Source organism: Lepus europaeus, chromosome 20 (genome assembly GCF_033115175.1).
Source record: "Lepus europaeus isolate LE1 chromosome 20, mLepTim1.pri, whole genome shotgun sequence".
Lineage (NCBI taxonomy): Eukaryota > Metazoa > Chordata > Mammalia > Lagomorpha > Leporidae > Lepus > Lepus europaeus.
Genome location: NC_084846.1, coordinates 57,270,752 through 57,293,245, shown reverse-complemented (window position 1 = coordinate 57,293,245; position 22,494 = coordinate 57,270,752). Strand labels below are relative to the sequence as shown.

Genomic DNA, 22,494 nt, shown 5'->3' with positions numbered 1-22,494 from the left:
TATTTTCCTTTTAGTCTTCAATCGATGTGGAACAGTGCTTGGTACACAGTTGACACAATATAAATTCACTGAATAAAGAAATGTAACATTTTACGACATCAACCCTTCCTGATTCTAAGCTATTTTCAATAGCTTGAATAGAATTTAGGGAAAGCAATTTAACATAATTATTTGTGTTAGTTTCATGTGCGATTTTCACAACAAAATGAGCCTCTATTTTCAGCCTTTTCTAACACTGCAGTTTGACATGACTGTGGTGTTGAAAGACTACAAGATTTAAACGTGCCACAGGAGACCCACAGTGGGGAAAGAGACCCAGTTTTCAAGCCTTCTCAATGACAAACTGATTATAAAGTTTGCACCCACAAAGTACAAAACCACCCAAAGTTACATTTTCTCTGCACTTCCAAGAATCCATGCTGTGGACAGCAGAGTTAAGACTTAGTTTGTCTTTAATGTTTCTTGTTTCAGGTTATATGGTACATTAAGTAAATACACTTCTTTAATAAGACATTCTTTACTGAAATTGTAATGGTTTTGCTAAACTATACAATGAATGTGTGAGAATATTGGACCATGAAAATGTTACTTAGTAGGTCAGACACCTCTCCTTAACATGACAGCTTCCAAATCTCAACATACCTTGCCTTCCACAGAAATAACATTTCTTGAGACTTAAATATCTTTGCTGAGACCTGTCAAATTACCAAAACCGCATGACAAGAACAAGCGTGTTTCACATGCCTACCTGATCATGGCATGTCTGTCACTGAAAAACCAACAGGGACATAAATCCCACAGACATTTCCATCATCCATCATTAAACTTAGCAGACAGCTTTCACAGAACAAACCTGGCTCTCACTACCCTGGTAGCCAACTCCGCGGAGGATTCTCGGAAAAGCCAACTATCTTTCCACGTACATGCGGGTGCCAGCTTCCCAAACACATCCAACAGACGCTGCCAATACTGCAGGGATAGTTACTGTCTGTTTTCAAACATCAGATTTTTGCCTCTCAGTGAGCAGAATAATATTAAGAAATATTAAGGACATAAAGCAGGACAAATGCCAGGAAAAAAATTATTCATTTCCAATCTTAAGAAATGAAATATTTAGGATTTTAACATTTTTATGTAATTGGTTCTAATTTAAAATTTCAGGACTAGTTAAGATCAACTATGCCTCATTACCTTGGCTATAGGAACAGCATTCCATGTTCCTTTTTCTTTTAAAAACATACTTACATAATCTAATAGTTTGCACTATTAATTAATGGTAATAGTAATATTAATAGTAATATAGTTACTTATTTTTTAAGCTTCTAAATTTCCTTAATTTACCTAGAAATGATGTTACACAATTGAGGAGATAAGGAAATGTATGTCTGTAATAATTCTGTTTGAAAATGCAATGCCATTGTGAAGTTTTAAGAAAACTTATTTTCTCCAACAGGAAAGTCATATTATAAATTAAAATATCCTGCAGTCCGATTTAGACTATTTGAGAAACTACCCAGTAGATATTGAGACATAATGAAGAATGTTAGACATACCAACTGTAGACTGATTTTATCACCATAACTAATTAAACACATTCTCTAATGTCCCAGGGTAACATTCAGAAACATTACTCTGTACTGACCTGTTATCTCACACCGTTTTCCAAAATGTGTTAAATATTGCAATGAGGAACTATTTTAATGGAATTTCATCTGGCAACTACCTTATTTCCTTTCAAGAACATAACTTAAAATTCCCTGTAAGATACTACTGTAAGAACCAATAACAGTTCAAGGGTTTCCAAGATTATAAATTTCTAAATGACCAATTGCTGGTAAAAAGTTATGGTTTTGCCATAGAAAATTCCACAAATAGAAGGATGTGGAAGTTAGCTAGACAATTTTTTGTTTTGTTTTGTTTTGACTTGCTGTTTTACTTTGAAGCATTTCAAGTTTATACATTCAAAGAATAAGATAACAGATTCCTATATACTCTTTCAGAAAGTTTATTTTTGTTTTAAAGAGTAACAGAAAGAGAAATGCACAGGCACACACATGGGAGGTGAGGAGAGAAGAGGGAGGGAGGGAAGGGCAGGGGGAGAGAGTTGGGGGAGAAGTAGGGGAGGGGAGGGATGGGGAGGTGGGAAGGGGAGGGATGGGCAAGGAGGGGAGGGAGAGAGGGCTGGGAGACCCAGAGGGGAAGAAGGACAGAGAGAGAAGAGAAGAGGAGGAAAGGGGAAGGGGGGAGGGGAGAGAGGGGAGAGAAGGATAGATTGGGAGATGGGCTGGGAGAGGGAGAGGGAGGAGGAGGGGCAGAGGGAGGGAGAGGGAGAAGAGATGCAAGGGGAGAGGGAGGGGAATGGTGAAGAGGACAAGAAGGAGAGGGGGAGAGAGGGGGGAAGATGGAGAGGGGGAGGGAGAGGGAGGGAGAGGAACAGAGTCAAGAAGGGAGATGGGGGACTGGGGGATTCAGAGGGAAGAGGGAGGGAGAGAGTTGTCAGCAGCTTCACTCCCCAAAATGGCTGCAAAGGCCAAGTCCGGGCCAAGAGGCAGCTGGGACTGGAAGCAGCAATCAGATGTGGAATGCCAGCTTCACAGCAGCTCAGCCCACTGCAGCTCAGCACCAGCCCTCTTCATACTCTCGGCCACTGGGGGCATCTCATCACCCCCCACATTCCCTCTCATGGGCATTCTCTTTCCCGTGTGAAACACACACACACGTAACCGAACTATACACAACTGTACCTTCACAGAGGGACAGAGAAAACTTCATTCTAAAGCAGTCTATAAGGAACTGTGATTTTTCATGGATGACATTCAAATGGTTAACAGACACATGAAAAAATGCTCAGGATCACTAGCCATCAGAGCAATGCAAATAAAAACCATAATGAGGTTTCACCTCAACCCAGTTAGAATCACTATCATCCAAGAATCAAAAAAACAATAAATTCTAGAAGGATATGAAGGGAAAGGTACCCTAATCCACTGTTGATGGGAATATAAACTAGTACAATCATTATGGAAGATAATATAGAAATTTCTCAGAAATCTGAAATAGATGTACCATGTGACCCAGCCATCTTATCCCTGGGAATGTATCCAAAGGAAATGATACCAGCATATGAAAGAGTTATCTATATCTCCATGCTCATTGTAGCTCAATTCACAATAGCTAAGATATGGAATCAACTCAGGTGTCCATCAACTGATGACTGCATAAAGAAATCCAGTATATATACACTACAGAATACCACTAATCCATGAGAAAGAATGAAATCCTGTCTTTTGCAACAAAATGGATGCAACTGGAAAACATTATGTTTAGTGAAATCAGTCCCAAGAAGACAAGTATGTTTTCCCTGGTTTGTGTTAACAATAGAGTACAAAAAATGTAATGTGTATGAATGAAATTTATATTTTGCAATTATTTTCAGCCCTTGTCCCATACTCTTGAAGAACAGTGGTTTCCCTACTTATTACTTGCTGGATTCTTTATTTAGTGGAAGGTTTAACTTGAGACTATAAAATAAACTGTAAGTATGTCCCTGAAAAAAATTAAAAGAAAAAATAAGAAATGAAGGAGGAGAGAGGGTAGAGTGGGAAGTATCACTATGTTCTTAAATCTGAATATATGAAATTCATCAAATTTGCTCTCTATATAAATAAGTTTTAAAAGAATATTTTATGTATTTCTCAAATGTATCTTTTTTAATATGTGAAATAATCACAATTCGTAATATAAACTAAATATAGTCACAGAAATCTTAATTCTTTACATAACCCGTCCATATTCTGACCCATTGTTATCCCATCTCCACATGTAGACATGTTCTTTAGTGTCTAATTGAAACTTTCTCAGTTCATGATTTGAAAATAAGCAAATATTATATATAAATTCCCCTTATTTTCATAAAAGGTAGCATGCTATAATCACCCTTTTGCATCTTTCTCTTTGACACCACTGTATCCTGAGGATTATTCCATAAATGACATCTTCATTCCTTGTTACTGCAAACCTGGTTTCAATTTCATGAATATAAATTTTAATGGACATGTGTTCAGGTTGTCATCGATATTTTAAATTAACAAATAATACCATTGCTTATGTTGTTTCCAGTTTGTTCAGATGACCTCTAAGAGTAAATATATGTAAGGGAATCTGTTTGTTAAAGGACATGCACAGATAGAATTCTTGGGCATACTCGTATGCGACACCACAACTTCACACTGTCTTTCCATTCCCATTGCCATTATATGAAAGTGCCTCATCCTAAGCCTTACCAGCTAACTGTCCTGTCAAGGTTTTAAATCACTGGCAATCTGTTGAAAAATGGTACTTGATTTTAGTTTTAGTGTGACTTTCTTCCTTGGAGCAAATTTGAATGGAGCTTTTGTCTGCATGGAACACTATTTTTTTGTTAACTTGCTGATGCATTTCATTTTTTGTTAGTTTTTGAAAATTTTCACTTAGATTTTGAAGCAGTCTTTATGAAGGGTAATTGCAAATATACCTAACCATGGTTTTGTTCTGCCTTTTAAATTTTGATCTTTCTTTCCATGCACTTCCCATTTTTAATAATTTTGTATTGTAATACTTTTAGATTAATGTAAATTCATGAATATAGGAAGTTACCATAAATCTTAGATCCAGTTTTTATTATCATCTCACATTAATAATGTACTTCAGGATAATTACTGAAGCAATATTGATATATTAGGATTTGCTAAGTGCGTTTGTTATTTGGATTTCATTGGTCTTAGTTTTCATCTAAAGTCCTTTATCTACTCCAAAGTCCCATCAGTATACATGTTTAGCCATTATGGTTTCCTAAGTTCCTATTAGATTTTCTCTTGTTTTGATGACCTAGAGAGTTTTGCAGGTATCCGATTTTCCTTTGGTTGGGATCTGACTCACTTCTTATGCTGTAAAGTACTATGCATTTTGACAACTGTGTAATGTCATATATCAAACATCATAATACCATAGAATATAGTTCCAACACACTAAAAAAGTTTCCGTGCTTTGTCTATTCAACTTCCATTTTTTCCCCTAGCCAATAGTACCACTGACCTTTGTAGTGTATTTGTGATTGTGCCTGGTACGGAATGTCATAGAAATTGAATTATATAGGGCAGAAATTTGACACAGTGGCTATGTGTGACACTCACATTCCATATCCAAGTGTCTGTGTTCCAGTTCTGGCTCTGCTTCTGATACCAGCTCCTGATAATGCTTAGAGGTAGCAGCAGTGGCTGGCATTGCGAAACAGCAGGTTCGGCATCCCAGAAGCATCAGCTCAAGTCCTGATTGCTCCATTTCCAATCCAGCTTCCCTGGAAGCATTTTGGGAAAGACAGAAGATGGCCCAAGTCACTGGGCCACTGCAACCCATGTGGAAGAAGTGAATGGAATTCCACAATCCTGACTTCAGTCTGGCCCAGCCTTGGTTGTTGCAGTCATTTGGGGACCAAAGCAACAAAAGGGAGATTGACGTCTCTCTTTCTCTCTCCCCCTTCCCTTCTCAATCCCTCACTCTCAAAAAAAAAGTAAAAATCAAAGTACAATATGTATATAAGGTTTCTCAATTCCTCAATGCTTTTTCAGTTTGTTAACTATTCGTTTTTATTGCTGAATAATATTCTATAGTATGGTTGTACCACAGTGTGTTTACCCATTCACCTGCTGAAGCACGTATTGGTCATTTCCAGTTTGGAGTTACTACACACGTGTCCATAAAGTTTTTGTGTAGAGTATGAACATGAGTGTTCAATTGAATAAATACCTAGGAGTATACATGTGTTAGATTGTATTGTAATACTACATTCAGCTCTTCAGCAAACTGCTAAGTCATCTTCCAGTGTGGCTTTATTTTTTGCATTCTCATCAGCAATTAATGAAAGATCTGGTTGCTCTACATCCTTACCAGCCATTGGTCATGTTCACTGTTTTGCTTTTAGCCATTCTAATAATTATGCATTGACATCTCCAGGTTATCTTATCTTGTACTTTCCTCATGGCAAATGATGTTGAACACTTTTTCATATTGGTTGCTATTTCACTAGTCAGATGTCTGTTCAGGTAGTCTGCCCATTTCTAATTGGCTTACTATTTCACTAGTCAGATGTCTGTTCAGGTAGTCTGCCCATTTCTAATTGGCTTACTATTTCACTAGTCAGATGTCTGTTCAGGTAATCTGCCCATTTCTAATTGGCTTACTCTTTTTAAGACTGAGTATTAAGAAACTTTTGTATTTATTAGGTACATGTTCTTTAACAGATAATTGATTTCAAAATATTTCCTTCAAGTCTGTGGCTTGTTCTTTCATTTTCTTAACAGATTTTTTGCAGAGCATTTTTAGTTTTAATAAATCAATATTTATACATTGCATTTTTGAAGTTTTATCTAAAAACTCATCACCAAACAAGATAATTCATATTTTCTATTTTTTTCCCTAAAAAGTGTATAGCTTTGAATTGTCCATTTAGAACTATGATTGTTTTTAAGTCATTTTTGTAAAGGTATAAAGTCAGTGTCCAAGTATATTTTTTGCATATAAATGCACAATACTTTTAGAACAATCAATGAAAAGACAGCCCTTTCACTATTTAATTGTCTTCATGTCTTTGAACTGTATTTATATGGGTCTAATTCTGGGATCTCTGTTCTCTTTCATTGATTTATGTATGTAGTGTTTTTCAAGTAAGATAGCATTGTCTTCGTTATTGTATCTTTACTGAAATATGATAGTGAATCCTCTAACATTATCATTCTTCAGTATTTCTGGGTCTTTCAGTTTTCCATGTGAGCTTCAGAATCAATTATCAGCTTACTGATATTTTGATAGAATACATGAGACTCTCAGGCAAGACATAACGGATTTCATTCCTCAGGCACAGAAAGAAGCATGGACATCAGCATATTTGGGTTACTTCTTTTTGTTTCCAAATTTTCTACAGGGATGATGCAGATGGTTCTAGATAATGACTGAATACACAATAGCTTGTGTTATTGAGCTTAGGGAAAGTATATCTTTTATAACGCATGATAAACACATCTGCCTTTTGCTTAAGAAGCAGATACTACCTCTCACTTCCAAGGTGATTCAGTGTGCAAATATCTTAGAGAATGTAGAAGAAAAGATAATCCCTCTGCTTGTAAGTCATGCAGAGGCACAGAGGGGATTGTCTTCTATTTGATTTGTATATGCCAATCTCCTTTGATTAGTGCAAAGAATCTTCTTAGATTTTATGGTGTCAGGTTTCTTATCCAGTTATGGATATAGGGTTATGATTATGTAATGCAGCTTAAAACGCTTTTAGGAAAAGAAACAATTAAGAAATTTCTGCTCTAACCTTAACAGTTAAGAATCTTTTCCCTGTTTCCCACCTCTCTCAATACCTATGGACTCGGGGTCATGTATACTGTGACCAACACCAGACCATCATGATAGTTGGTGGAGAGGTCACCTAGAACCCTCATATTGGCTTCCTCCTCTGTGCTCTTGTAAACACTCAATCAATGCCCAGAACATACCTCAGAGCACTGAATTCTGAAATACTGGGTCTAGGACCCAGAAGCCAGAATGTTTTAAAATGCTGTGGGTGACTCCACTGTACAACCAAAGGTGAGACAAAGCTTTGGCTTCAATCCAAAAATAAAACCTAACTACCCTAGAAGATAAATGACATGTTACTTATTTAAGGAGATGCTTTTAAGCACTTATTTTCCATCTCTGTAAAGTACAGACATTGAATACCTGCCTCCAAATGAGTAACAAAAAACTTAACAGAATAATTATCTTATTTAAGACATGTTCAGATATTACAAGAAAATTCTTCAGTCGTTTAGCTAATAAGAGTTAATGGTATTTAAATGTTCAGACCAAAAATTTTATGTGGGTGGGAAAAAAAGATATTTTAAACCTTAAAATGCACATAATTTGCCCTGAAGTCACCGCTATTGCAAAGCACTAAAAAAAATTATTTCAGACAGCTAGTCTATCAGATCAATGGGATGGCTAAACATTCCCTACCCTATAATTTTGGAAAAAGTAGTTACTTCAAGACTGAAAATCCACAGTGCTTAGCTTTTAGCTTTAGATAAAGAGTTAGAGTGTTCCCTTCATACACAAAATTTTATGTGCTTAAAACCTATCTTAGAGGATGCTGGCCAACTCACTTTGGCAGGGATGCACACAGCTAAAATTGCTTCCCTCCTCGCTAGTACCATATAATCAGCATTGTCCTGATCGGCATACTCGTGGAAGAAGCCCTCAGACACACACTGAATTACTTGTGAATAAAATATTTAGTCTCCATGAAGCCCTCAAAGACTTGGCTTGCTGACTCTCCATAGCTCAAGCCCCAAACCTCACATATGCCTTGCCTTTAATGATTAGTGAAGCAACCAGCTACTCCTAGAAGACTGTCAACTACCACTGAGTGTATAAAAGTCTACTAGGAAGCATAAGTGAAAATGCTGCAAAGCTCTCTGAAGAACCATACCCAGACAATCAAGTTCCATTGTAAGGATATCAACGCAAAGACATAGAAAGCTTATATAATATAATGCATGAGCCCCACATCAGGATCGGTGGATGTAAAAGTTGTATGAAAGTTACCACATTTATACCACAATAGTAATACAAAGTATTCTGAATTGTATCCATGCCATATTTTCTCGAAGAATTTAAACAAATTCACAGACAAACTATAAAAACAAAAATGGCATAGTGTTACTCATTTTATTTTTTTAGAGAAAAGAAATCAGGAAAAAACTGGTGGCCCAAATGGAACACTACCAGTAGTCAAAAATTATACACATAGATATCAAGTGATTTGGCTAAGGTAACACCTCTAAGACATGCAGAAGTCAGGAACCAAACTGTCCTTCCCTCTCTGCCCTCTGAATATGAACTGGTGAAAAATGTACTTTAACTCCAGGTCTGATAACAGAGGGATCACATTTTAAAAACTCATCTAACTGCCAGGAAAAAACTAGGTTAGACCTATCTCGTCACCTAGGAAAAAAAAAAAAAAAAGAGTTCCACCTTCAGTCACATGGCTAGTTCACCCTTCTCTGGTACAATAGCCCAAGCAGCAGTCTCCTGTGAGTCAGGTAGACCCAGACATTGCCTCAGTTCAGTGTACATTCTCCATATCTTTAGATCTACCATGCATGACTTCTAACATCATTTTCCTGGTAATCAAGAAAACACTTGTGTATCCCACTTCTAGAGCTAATTTCAGTCATAGATTATATATAGATCAAAAGACATGGCACCGCCCACTATATAAAATTGACTTGTTCTACAGAGTCTAGTTGTACTTTGGAAATTTATATTTATTAAATAAAAGTTTTTAAAAAAAGAGTAAAAAACAAAAAAAAATGAGGAAACCAATATCCCTTTGAGCTCTCTTCTCAACCATTCTCAAGACCGTATCTTTACCTTCAGAAATGGATGGTGTTACACCTGCTTCCTAGGCAACATGATAAAGACACAAAACGAGAGAAGGATCTAGCCTTGCAATCTTAAGGAAATTCCTGAAAATGACGAAACAGAACTTGTGCTTACACGCCATGACTAGCGGAGCTGCATGCTCACAAGTAGGTATAGAGGAGATTGAGAAATACAGTCTCTACTCCAGCCAGTTTTGTTTTTTTTTTTTAAAGATTTATTTATTTGAAAAAGTTACACAGAGAGAAGAAAGAGCAGACAGATAGGTCTTTTATCCTCCGGGTCACTCCCCAATTGGCTACAGCAGCCAGAGCTGCACCCATCCGAAGCCAAGAGCCAGGAGCTTCTTACAGGTCTCCCACGTGGGTGCAGGGGCCCAAGGACTTGGGCCATCTTCTACTGCTTTCCTAGGCCACAGCAGAGAGCTGGATTGGAAGTGGAGCAGCAGGGACAAGAACCAGTACCCATATGGGATGCTGGCACTTCAGGCCAGGGCTTTAACCCGCTGTGCCACAGCACTATCACCTTCTCTAGGCAGTTTTGTGCCTACCTAGAAATAAGTGATGTTTTTGAGCTTAGAAATAAAATGAACATCTTCAGACAAACTAGCATTCTTGTCAGCAAAGGAATTTGGGTTACATTTCTGACACTTAATAGAAGAAATAAACTACAAGACTGGCAAAAAATATGGAAAATGCAACAATATATTTCAAGAGAATTTCAAAAGTAACATTAAAAACAGTTGCCTATATTCTGTAGCAGGAGGCAATCATTCAGACAAAAAGGCCAAAAATTGTGAAAATAATTAGAATGATTTAGAAATGTGCAAATTACAATAAACTTTAATAAGTAAACAGTATTGAAAGTGTTAAAATTTGGGAGATGACTCGATGGAGCTGTCCTACAGCAGCCTACATCCCAGGGAAGAACCATGGCAACAAAATAAGGACTGCATTTCAAGGAGAGTGGCTGAGGCAGAGCCCTGAATGGCATGGAAACTGGGGGAACAGCAGCAGAGAGGGACAGGAAGTGCGTGCCAGCCAGAAGACTGGTTCTGCAGCCAACAGGAGCTCCCAAGGCTGTGAAAGGTTGGAAAGCCCCAGTGATTTGCATCACCACCGTCAACTGGGCACACTAACCGAAGGAGGATCCCACAGTTTGGGAAACTGGCTGGGGGCACACAACTGCTTTGTTCCAGAGAAGGAACTCACATTTGCCAGATCTCAAGCTGCTGCAACCGTGCCCTTGTTTTCGTAGTGGAGCCACTGCTAAAAACATCCTACCTTAGGGTCTGGCATGCAGCCTGGGCATTGTATCCATCACCTCCAGAAACCCCAAGGCTGCTGTTCACCTTGTAGGTCCTGAGGACAGACTCTTGTGCCTCCTGCAGCCCCAGGCTCATGACTCTGGCAGTACCAGAGCACGGCTCCCAAACCTGGGCCAGCCTCTTCACTACAGTGACTAAGAACCATGCCTGCCATCACCATAACCCTTGGAAGCCCCAGAATTTGCCTCACAAGACCTGGGTACAGGCCCCTCCCATCTCTAACCCACAGCACTATGACTGGAGGTGCTGCCACAAGAAGCCCCAGCACCACTGACACCAACTGCACAGGGCCCAAGGACAGGTACTCCTGGAAGCTATGACTACTGCAAAATCATACACGACTTCCTCCACAAAACCTATAGTCTGCAATATTGAGGAACTCAATACTGCTGACATCAACTATAAGTAATGAAATCAGAGACCAGGCTAACCTGTGTGCTCACTTACAATGAGAACCAAGCACCTATCCAATGGACACCACACATCTCATCTGAACTTTAAATTTACAAAGGCTCCTTCAATTAGTAGGGGCAACTACTATACCAGAGGTATATTTACATACAGTTATAAGAAGCACAAAAAAGGTGAGGAAATATGAAATTTTCTTTTTAAAAAATATTTACTTATTTATTTGAAAGGCAGAGTTAGAGAGAGAGAGAGAGAGAGAGAGAGAGAGAGAGAGAGAGAGAGATCTTCCATCCTCTTGTTAAAAGCCAAGATGTTACCAACAGCCAGGGCTGGGCCAGGCCAAAGCCAAAAGCATCAAACAGGTCTCCCACATAGGTCAAAGGGCTCAACTACTTGGTCCATCTGCCATTGATTTTCCGGGCACAGTGGCAGGGACTAGATCAGAAGTGGCACATCCAGGACTCAAACCAGCACTGATATGGGATGTCGATGGCACAAGCAGTGGCTCAAGCCACTGCACCACAGCATCAGCCCTAATATGACATTTTCAAAGGAACACAATAATTCCCCAGCATACCCCAATGTGGGACAATCTGTGATTCAACTGAAAAGTAACTCAAAATTATTAAGGAAACTCTGCAATATGCAATAAAGTATAGAGGCATAGTACAATGAAATTGGGTGAGAAGGAAATTCATGATATGAGTGAGAAATGCAACAGACACAGAAATCATTTATGAGAGAGACATCTTGGAGTTTAAAAATTCAATCAATAAAATTAAAAATACAATTGAGAATGGAGTTCGTATTCCTTAAATAAAATTTTAAAAAATTATTATCCTTGATATTGGGATATAGTTAAAATACACTAGGGATTTGAAAACACGGCATAATTCCTAGATACTACTCTTATGGCACACAGACAACTCTACAAGATATTACCAAAGTAACTACAGCGCCAACATGGAGCAAGAGGAGCCATTCTGCAAATCCATTTGCACCCACCTTTCTCTCCTCAGGGACACACAGAGGGAAGGAATGATCTCTTCCTCTCTTACTGTCCATATGTCTATATGATGATGAGTAAAAGTTGTGCCTCGTTATCATCCCAACATACAATTGGAAAACTGTGGGCAGCAAGAATATTAAACATCCTCTGTGTCTGCAGCCTAATTTCCCGTGAATAATCTTCCAGAGTTGGCTGACAAGCTAGCACAGAGCATCACATCTGGTAGGTGCAATGCATGAGGGTGACACCCCCAGCCAGCTGGGCCTTTTCCCACACACCGGGGCTCCTTGCAGCAGGAAAGCAGACAGCACCGCCTTCTACTACGTCATAAACTCCTTGTACAGGAATCTGACAGGTAGGCTGGTTCTGTTCTCATCTCTGATGGCAAAGGGCAGGGGGTTCAAAGAGAATGACACCTTTGAAATGGATTTTCTGGTGATGCAAAAATTATAATTTTAATAGAAAATTACATTATGCTTGTGGGTCATTTTTTCCACTTGGATAATGGTATTTTTCATTCTTCTAATTGGGAAGCCAATGCAGTGTAAATAACTGTACAACATTTACTTGTCATCAGGTCCACAGAAGCAAAGATGATTGGAGTCTGTTTTGTCATTTGAGTTAATGTGGTACAGGGCATTTCCTTCTGATAAGTGCCAAAGAAACACAAACACCAAATACAAACCTATCTGTTTTGAATTTTTTTTTCTACTACTTGTGGACTCTGCTAAATTTACAAGACCTTTCTCTCCATCTGTCCCTCTGAAACTCTACCTCTCAAAGTATGGAAGACCTTTCTCTGGCTCTCCCTCTGTCTATAACTCTACCTCTCAAAGTATGGAAGACCTTCCTGTCTTTCCCTCTCTCTGAAACTATACTTCTCAAAAAAAGGAAATTTTTAAAAAACTAAAAAACAGAAATGAAAGAACATCACTTCTAGGGGGCTTTGCTTTGATCTTCTGAGGTTAGTTCAGAATGCACTAAATGTCTTCATGACCCAGAAACTTTCATTCCAATTGTTTGGTGGCAATTAAATATCCCTTTTCAAGTCTGTTATTAAAACATTATTTATAAAGACAACTATAAATACACCTAACTATTGAGTGCATATGGCAAAGATGTTAACTGAATTTTCCCTATGGAAGCAACATTGCCTTATAATTTCTGTATTAATTTATGGGCTTTGGAGCTATCTGCTAAATTATATTTGCTGATTATCATTCATTGAATTAGTCTAAATTTTAATTTATTAAAGAATACTATCTGTAAAATAAACCATACCTTGCAATTATAGCACTGTGGAGAGGAAAGTGTTAATATTGTTATGTGAAATAGTTTTCTTTGTATCAAGGTTACTAAAAGTTTTTAAAATAACACTATATGCTACAACCACAATAATGGTTTTATAACAGATACTAAACAAATTAATATCTGCATCATGTCTACTAATTAAGGCTTTACAAAAGCAAATCTCATGCCAGGATGAGTTTGGGTTATATAGGTGAGATTGCATGATTTTCAAAGGGAAAAGATAAACTATACAAGAAGTAGAGCTACCAAAAAAGAGCTAAATCCTGTGTCCTGTACTACTCCTTGTGGACATCAAGAAATGCTTATATTCCAAGAGGCAGATAGCTCAGTAGAAGCTGTTATTTCAGCAGTAAATATCTGTCTCTATATCCTGCCTCAAGTAGAAAGTGAAAGTAAGTTTGATATCAGCTTCCATTTGCCATAACAATCTCCTGACTAACTCTGCTTGGAAAACGCCAATGCCCAAGATACATGCTAAAAGTCCAACACATAAAACATTTACAGAGACAGTATGAGAATCATTATGTTAATCATAACATGAATAATGAATAATCAATGATGGGGAACAGACAGCATTTTTCTTCTCACCCTTGTACCCTGTTACTAAATTCAATTAAATAATGATTTTACACCCTATCTATGCAGTCATTTTTGTGAAGAACCAAGAGACATTAAGATACATATAAACAAAACTACGTATTGCATAATACGGAACGAGCCATCGCTGAAGAAGGCTGTACTGAGATGTGATGTAGCTCTGGGTCCTGGAGAGAATCACCAGCGGCTAGGCTTGCATTTGTGGAACCTGGGTGGGTAACTGAATTTGAAGACCAGGATAACTGTTCTCCATATGGAACAGGGCGCATTAGAACACATGCCAGTACACAGGGAGTCTCATTCAGGTTTGCAAGAATGACCCCCGTAGGACCAATCCCTTCCAGATTGGATTCAAACTCAGTTCACAAAACAGGGCTGAGCTGCACCTCAAGCAGAGGGCTGTTTAAAAGTAAACATTCTCAGGCATCACCTCAGATCTTTAGAATCAGCATTTTTTTTTTTTTTTCAGTACGAGCCTCATGGAGTGCATATGGCTATAAAGGAAAAGCACTTCACTATGTACCTCTGAGCCTGGCAGCATTTTCAGGCAGTGTTAACCGGGAAAGCCCAGGGGAGCGGATTTACCTCCACCAGGGAAAAGCAGAGAGAAGATAGCAGGAATTCCTGGGAACAATGGTCATTGATTTCCCAAGATGAGATCCCACCACATTCTTAATTTGTTGCCTCATGATAACCAGCTTAAACACCATTTGGTCACTTATGACAAAATTTGCTTTTTGGATAACTTGAATGAATCATTTTTAGGATAATATGTTATGTTTCTATGCCATGTCCTATAGCAGCTCCAAATATTAGCAAAGTTTAAGTGAAATAGTCACATGAGCAAACTTACGATGAACAGAAAACGCCCGATAGAGCAAGGCACAAAGCAGACCATAAAACATGAAATACATAATACGTACACCTTTATTCAGCAAGAGGAGTGACACTGTACTCAAAGTATTCATGGCGGGTAAATGAACAAATACCTTACTTCACAGCACCTCACATAGGTAAAGCACCTTGGAATCTGAATGTAACTATCATTAGAAGGTTAAGGATGGTTGAATTATCCCTTTCTCTAATTAAAGAAATTTGTGAAAAGGATCCATATTCTCAGAGGTTTAAAGAAAAGCAGAGCAGAGTATGAGGCAGAAGGTGTTTTATCATCTTTGAGGTGGTGTTTTCATAAAAAATCATCACTCAGTCAACACCTAGAGTACCAGCCAAAGCCAGAAACCCAGCCCCATCCATGTTTTATTATTTTTCTATTGCACCTGCTATAAGTTGGCAATGGCTTCCAGTTGAACTGGTACCATGGGCAGGGCTCCACCTCCAAGTCTTATATTGCTAAAGTTATTAACAGACTGGATAAAGACAAAGAATGCATGTCCATGAAATTTTCAGGTGATACTAAATAGAATGGTAGCAAAAATATTGGCTAACTTTCAAAATTCAAAGAGATCACACTAGCTAAGAACACAGAGCCAAATATAGCAAGGTAAGTTTAACAGAGGTAATTAGAAGGCTCTCTTTGAACACAAAAATACTATCAGCCCAAGAGATCATAGAAGATGGATTAGTAGCAGCACCTAAACAATTCAAAGGAAAAATTAAAGCAACAATTGAAGTTTGACGTGAGAAACCAAAAATGCTAGTGTTCTCTCAAAACATTGGCATGGTATTTCCTTCCTAAGTAATAACAGAAGAAAATTACAGCCTTGGCCACAGCATGTAACCAGGGAGTCAGGAACCCTAATCTTCAGTACTGATATCAACAGGCATCTCTGGCGTGGTTGTCACATTTGACAGCAGAGCAGAATCAGGAAACAGTGCAACAAAGAGATAGAATGTAACATGGAGAGGGAACAAGTGCATGCGAAAACTACAGGATCTGCTGCGAAGACCCTTCTCGGAACACTCCCAGGCTTGTCTGGACCAAAATTAAAGGTTGTTGAAATGTAGTCTACAAGTATGACCACGGCTCCTAAGAGGCACAGTTTCCTGAAGTTCTGTAGTGAAAATCAGTCTGGCTCATAGCACACTGGTAAAATGCAGCATCCCATCTCAAACTGATGCAAAGAAATAACTTTAATTGGAGTACACAAAGTCATTAAATCAATGCTAACTTCCCCATATCCATCCCATAGTCCCACCAACACATATCCAGGAAGAAACATGCTGTTTATCCCTAAGAGAAAAATAAGCGATAACGAGGCTGACAATATGACCCTCTCACCCAACGCAGAGGGGTATGTTCTCTCTATCTCATGAGCACGTCAATGATCCCAGACTTGCATTGGCATATCAGAAGCTTAAAAACCCCATGCATGCTAGTGCTGACCCCTGGGAACCATAGTTAGCATTTAAGAGCCATGAAATCTCCCATGATTTTCTAAGAACCAACATCTTCCATGAAAAGGAAAGCCTATGGAGCATAATCCAATGAGAAAAAAAGTCCATCCAACATATATGCACATGAATCAAAGCATCCTATTGTGCTTTATATGTATGTACAAATAATGTGTCAATGAAAAATAGAACATTTAGAAATTTAAAATTCTGAGAGGCAGAGTGGTAGAGAATGTTCCACTAATGGAAAGTGACTGAGCTATTTCAGTTCCCTAAATATTCTTTCCTGCAGGCCGGTGCTGTGGCTTAACAGGCTAATCCTCTGCCTTGCGGCGCTGGCACACCGGGTTCTAGTCCCGGTCGGGGCGCCGGATTCTATCCCGGTTGCCCCTCTTCCAGGCCAGCTCTCTGCTATGGCCCGGGAGTGCAGTGGAGGATGGCCCAGGTCCTTGGGCCCTGCACCCATAAGGGAGACCGGGAGAAGCACCTGGCTCCTGGCTTCGGATCAGCATGATGCGTCGGCTGCAGCAGCCATTGGAGGGTGAACCAACGGCAAAAAGGAAGACCTTTCTCTCTGTCTCTCTCTCTCTCACTATCCACTCTGCCTGTCAAAATATTATATATATATATATATATCTTTTCTGCCTGGAGGCTGCAGCACATGCTACTTGCTCTTTGCAATCGACTCATTGCTGATGTGCATGAAAACCCAGTATAGTCAACACCTTCCAGAGACTTCTGTGCCTTCCTAACCAGACACTTCCAACACTGCCAGTCAGTGCTGAAAACCTCTTCCATGTTGCCCACGGGGCTCTCTGGCCCAGCGTTTACGCCCCTGCGAGGGCATAAGCTGTTACCTGTTCATGTCTCTCCCTTCCACTCAGCTGTAGGTTATCTGAGTGAGGGACCTCACTCATGCTGTTCATAACTACTTCGCAGCACACAGTGCATAGCTGCAGCTAAGAAGTATTTCACAAATAGATGACTGATGTTTTTCATGCTCTAGGGTGCAAATATAGACTCCAGAGTGAACAGCAACTCTAAAATAGCACATTTCTCTTGAAATGTATAAGGGTTATTTGGGAAAGAAATTATAAGACTTATAACTCTTACCACACATTATTTATATTAGTTGCTAATTTATTCCTAATGTGCTTTGTTAGCTATTGCCTTTGCATACAACCATTAACTTTATCTGTCTGAATTTGACTCGCATCTTCTTTATTTGCTTGAAAAGAAGGGTAAGTGGATTTTGGCTAGACATTTAAGGCGAGTGATTCTTTACCATTATCAGTCACCAGTTGGCAGATTGTTGATCAGAAGTCATCAATAAAGTATTTTATTCAATGATCATGTCAAATTACAGATGCATCTATCTCCTTTATATTTGTCAAATAACACTTAACATTTGGCTTTGTCTTCTCTGATGGAAATTTCAGGGGGAAGAGATGGGAAGGAGACACTAGCACTTAAGTTATGAGGAAAAGAAGACTCCTACTCTAATTATCACTTTCCCACTCAGAAGCAGCACTCAGTAATACATTTATTATAAACCAGCAGCACCAGGTCTCTTTTAGTTACTTTATAACATTGACAGAATTATTAGTTAAAATTAGACTTCTCATTTTCATATCAGGAGAGACAGCAACATTAGTTTCTATATTAAACATAAAAGTTATTCATACATTTTGGAACTGTAGAAAGCTTTTTAAATGGATTTAAAATGATGGATGTAGCACTGTCTGAACACTGGTTTAATAGAAATTATGAGTATCGACCAAATTATACTGTGCAAAGGCAATCATTTCATCACTTCAATGCAGTAATACATTTTCCAGGCTACAAAACATACTATGTATGCAAAGGTTTTTTACTGAACTTTTTATAGTTCTACAGAGGACTGCATTGCTACCTGTCAACAGGCAATTGCATCATAACTCAATGTACTACAACTGTATTATGGTGTCTTGACTTGATTAAACAAAGGACACAAGTATACATGCTGTACATTTATGTGTGTATAGAGCAACACCAGCACACGAAACAATCTATTTGACATCTAACTGAATAAGGGGTAGGCATTTAGCTTCATCGTTTAGATGCTGCTTGATATGGCTGCATCCCACATCACAGAGCGAGGGTTTGACTCCCGGCTCTGCACCCAATTCCAGCTTCCTACTAATATGCATCATGGGAGACAGCAGGTGATGGCTTAAGTAGTTGGGTCTCTGCCAGGTTGAGCTCCCAGCTTCAGTCTGGCCTCATCCCAGCTGTTGCAGACATTTAGGGAGTAACCTAGCAGATGAGAGGTCTCTTTGTGTCTTATTGTGCCTTGCAAATAAAAGTAAGTTTAAAAGAATATTGGTAATAAGAATGCAGAACATTCACTGAGAAATACCTTCTGTCTGTAATTTTTCATTCTACTTGGTGTACATTTTCTAAGAATATCTTTCTATAGATAAATCAGTGAATCTATGGTCGTGAGGTGAGTTTATTTTCATCACATGATATAACAAAGGGTTGAAGGAGCAAGGAGGAACATCCTAAGAATTCACCCCACGATGGGATTATGGTGTTCACAGAAAAGGGTAAAATGACTGCTCTGCTCCTTCAGGGCCACAGAAGGCTGACCATGGGGCCATACGATCCCAAGCCCACTGGTCACCACACCCACAGCTGGGGTCACAATCTCCAGTGCCTGTGCACCCATTCATGGTGTACAGATTGGGAAGCTCTGGTTTGGAAATGGCAGGATTCATAAATGAAAAACATTTTTTAAAATGCAGGTCAAGGAAAGTTTCCCAGATTCAAATTATAGAAATTATTTTTGGAAGACTTGCTGTGACTCTAGAAACACAATCTGAAATGCCAGGAGGCAGGGAAGCTTCACCGTTATGAGGAACGGTTTTGCCTTAGTCCAAGACACAATTCCATCACTCCCTAACCATATAAATAGGAGGAAGATACTTAACTCTTCTGGGTCTCACTTTCCCATTTACACCATGGGGAAAGTAATAGTTCCAACACCACTAGGTTGTTATAAGGATTGAATGGCTCAATACATAATAAGGTTCTAAAGCAATGTTCAACAAATATTATCTCTTACTTATAACTACATATAAAAGCACTAGGATTAATATATAAAATAGTCCCCAAATAAAGAAAAGTTCCAAGAAAATAGCACAAAATTTTATTTTTTCTGAGCTATCCAAGAGTAAATTGCCATTGTGATGTCTTATTGTCCTGAATTCTAAGTATATTCTTCAGTATGTGTTTTTCAATCTATGGTTTTTACACATTTTCCTGTGGCCTTTTTTTTAATGGCATTCCCCTATATAGCTGTAATATAATCATAAAAGACAGAAAATTAACAATGGCATGCTGCTAACATTTAATCCTAAATTCTCATTCAAGGGTCAGCAGTTGTCTCAAGAATGCCTTCATGCTAAAAGGCTTCAGTTCATAATTATGTGTTTGTTTTCATTTTCTTTTAATTGGGAGAAGATTCTGTCTTTTTCTTTCATCATCTTAGCAATTAAATCATGTAAATAATGAGGTTGTTGTTCAGTGTAGCTTTTGCTTACCCACTCTTATTAACTGACTTAATAAAAGCTGCACCTTAATTTCATCTCTCTTGATTTCCCACTGAATTAACCATCTCTGATTTCTCCATCCTGAACTGTCTTCATTCTCGCTAATGCAATCTGTGGGGGGAGTAGATGATGGCCCGTGTGCTTGGGGTTCCAGCAACCATGTTGGAGAGCTGAATGGAGTTCTTGGCTTTGGTTTGGTTTACTTCTGGCTGCTGCAAACTCTTGTGGAGTGAACCAACTATGGAAGGTAATTTTATGATGGTTCTTTTCTCATCAGTTCTCATGTTAACACGATATTAAAACAAAGAGATCACATTCCGTGTAATTTATAGATATGATTTCTTAAAGATTTGAAAGTTACAGTTAGAGAGAGAGAGAGAGAGATCCTCTATCCATTGGTTCACTCCCCAGACCATCCTAATGGCCAGTGCTTAGCCAGTCTGAAGCCAGGAGATTCTTCCAGGTTTCTCAAAAGGGAGCAGGGGTCCAGACACCATATTCTGCTGCTTTTCCCAGGTCATTAGCAGGGAGCTGCATAGGAAGTGGAGCAGCAGGGACACAAACTTGTGTCCACATGGGATGCCAGCATCGCAGGTGGCAGCTTTACCCACTACTCCTTGACCCCAGCCCCCAAAGATATGATTCTAAGAATATAAACCACCTTATATTACAGCCTGCTTAGTATAGTATTTTTAATAATTTCTACTACACACGGACATTGCCTGGGATATTAAATATTGACATATTAACTACATGTTAATATTTTAGCCATATCTCAGTAACGTTCTTTAACAGCATTAACTGCCCAAGTGCCTGCAACAGCCAGTGCTGGGATGAACCAAAATTAAGAACTCCATTCATCTCTCCCACATGGGTGCGAAAGCCCAAAGCACACGGGCCATCATCTGCTCCCAGATTGCATTAGCAGGAAGCTCCATCAGAAGCAGAGTAGTCAGGGCTACTAACTATAACAATAGTCATTCATCATCCTTTACCCATCACTCCTCCCTTCTTACTATCCTCCAGAAACCGGTCACCATCACTCTACTCTGAACTTCTGACATCAGCTTTTTTAGGTTCCAGGTATGAATGAGATCATGCAGTACTTGTCTGTCTATGCCTGTCTTACTCTACCTTTATTTCCATCCACATTGTGAATGACAAGGTATCATCCTTTCTACAGCTAGTTCCACTGTGTATGTGCTTCACATTTTCTTTATCCATTCATCAGTTAATGGACACTGTTTCTAAAATTGCTTGAATAAACCAATATTTATTTAATAACTTATGTTGTGAATTAAATCTCACTAAATAGCTTTACAAAAATAAAACTGTGCATAATATTACAGTTTAGCATCTGTGTAGGGCCAAGGTAAAGGAATCAGTATCCTACTTCATGTGTGATGCTCCTGGATTTTATAATACTCATATAGATTGTCTAACTGAAAAGTGTCCCCTAGGTATCATGTAACATGGCTATATATCATATTAATTTATGGTTACTTTAAACTGGAACTTTTAAGTGTACAGTTTAAAAACTTCCCCTGGGACCCCAAATCCCATTAAGCTAAGTGGTTAAAATGCCACCTCAAGTGTTAAAGTGAACAAATTAAGTGTTAAAGTGGTCATGTAGATAGAATTAAGTGTTAAAGGGATTATATAAATATGATCTAGTGTCTAATAATAAGGATAGAAATAAAAAGGAGAGAATGTTCAAACATGGGAAACAGTCCATACAGCAGACTCATAGAATGACAATCGCTTTAAATAGCACTCTGACCTCAGAATCAGCCCCTAAGGCATTCTGTTCTGGCTGAAAGGCCCATGGGAACATTTCAGACATGGAAACCAAGACACTGTGGCATGAATGAGACTCCAGTGGAACAAAGGGGTCATCAAAGAAGGATGCACTTTTCTCTGAAGGGAGGAGAGAACTTCCATTTTGCCTTTGGCCTTGCCTAAATACTGATGGAGACTGATCTCAAAAGGCTTCCAAAACCCAGGGCTATCATGGTAAGAGCCTCTGGTGATCACTGACGTCATACATAAGACATAAATGTTAATTTATAAACATAAGTTTATAAACATAAATTTATAACAATTTATAACATAATTTATAACATAAATGTTAATTGTTAAATTAACAGCAAGAGCCACTGTGCAATTACTCCCCATGCAGGACTTCTTTTTTTTTTTTTTTCTTCATTTGGTACCTCCTACAGCACTTTATTTTTTTTTTAACTTTTATTTAATGAATATAAATTTCCAGTGTACAGCTTATGGATTACAGTGGCTTCCCCCTCCCATAACTTCCCTCCCACCCGCAACCCTCCCCTCTCCCGCTCCCTCTCCCCTTCCATTTGCATCAAGATTCATTTTCAATTCTCTTTATATACAGAAGATCAATTTAGTATAAAGATTTCAACAGTTTGCACCCA

At 38.7% G+C, this 22,494-nt stretch overlaps 1 long non-coding RNA gene across 1 annotated transcript in view; it reads right to left on the bottom strand.

Moving 5' to 3' along the window:
• LOC133749586 (uncharacterized) overlaps nt 1-22,494 on the bottom strand; it is a 629,472-nt gene that overhangs the window by 290,759 nt on the left and 316,219 nt on the right. The window lies entirely within an intron of this gene.